The following is a 1,527-nucleotide window of genomic DNA, read 5'->3' on the forward strand; positions in this document are numbered from 1 at the left end:
TATAAACTATCAAGGGCTCATGAGGGAGGGGGGAGTGGGGAGAGAGGGGAAAAATGAGGACCTAATGTCGGGGGTTTAAGTGGAGAGAAAATTGATGTGTGTATGGATTGCGATAACAGTTGTATGAACCCCTAATAAAATGTTTTTAAAAAAGCAACCATTGTAAAATGAACAACAAAAAAAAAATAATACTCAAACAACTCACTGCCATATAGTTGAGGCCTACTCATAGCGACCCTATGGGACAGAGTAGAACTGTCCTGTGGGTTTCTGAAACTAACTGTTTATAGGAGTACAACCCCAGTTTTCTCCTGAGGAACAGCTCTGGTTTTCAAACGGTTGACCTTGCCGATTACAGCTCCAAAATAGACAATACACTGAAGGGCAAGGGTGTAGAACTGAATCGATGGAAAGCTGAACTGTTGAATGTGAAGACCAACTTCTTAATATTACTCTGCTAGAGGAAAAGTAATTTTAAAAGAACAAAAAATCAGAATAGGCTAAGAATTATGTGGGCAACCATCTAAATAAAGGATCAACTAGGTCCACATGGAAGAAGCACTCCAGCCTGTGTAATCCAAGGATTATAAATAACAAAATCCAAATCCAAAGGAGGGGATGGTATCAGAGCTTAAATTGTGAACACGCAATCTGCAGGACACTGTGGATGTCAGTGGGAGCCCAAAAGCCATTTGTTGGATCCATGCATAGACTAGGCCCTGGTGGATCTCCTCCAACCACAGCCAAGGGGACGTGAATAACTTTGCTATCAGACAGAGACTATTATCAACTCAATTATGGCAGAGTTAATTAGTTTAAATGTGATACCTGGTCATTTGATCTCCTTTTTATATATTGAAAATACACATTTTTTAAATATAGTAGGAAATGTTGAAAACTGGAACAAATACAAAATGTTGACCCATTTTGTATTTGTTCCAGTTTTCAACATTTCCTACTATATTTAAAAAATATATATTTGCTGGTGTTTTTTTTGGCTTTGTATGTTTTCCATTATAAGGAGCAGAGGAGGGGTGGATGTACAGAGATAATAACTGGTGTAAGGGCTTATTGGGATCTGGTGGAGGGGGGAAGCTGGAGGGAGATGGGGAGCAATCTGTCCTAGATTCCCTGTTTCCTGCTCTTTTCTGTATCTCCATGCACATGCTCTGGTCTAGACAGATTGGTAAGGTAGAATTAGGGCCATGATATTGGTGGGGAGGAAGCATTAAAGAACCAGAGGAAAGCTGTATGTTTCATCGGTGCTATACTGCACCCTGAGTGGCCAGTTTTCTCCCCATGACCCCTCCATAAGGGGATGTCCAATTGCTTACAGATTGGTTTTGGGCCTACACTCCTGTGTTAGTCTGGGTACTTTAGAGAAACAAATCCACAGAAACTCAAATATAAGAGGAAACACTCAGAAAGATCCAAAGTAAAACAAAGCATAAGACTTAAAACAGAAAACCAGACATATCTATTTGTAATGAAGACAATTGCAAAAGAATATGGGAGAATAATGTAGTT

This window comes from Echinops telfairi, unplaced genomic scaffold (genome assembly GCF_000313985.2).
Source record: "Echinops telfairi isolate 266 unplaced genomic scaffold, ASM31398v2 ScPeMD7_2280;HRSCAF=2840, whole genome shotgun sequence".
In the NCBI taxonomy this organism is placed as follows: Eukaryota; Metazoa; Chordata; class Mammalia; order Afrosoricida; family Tenrecidae; genus Echinops; species Echinops telfairi.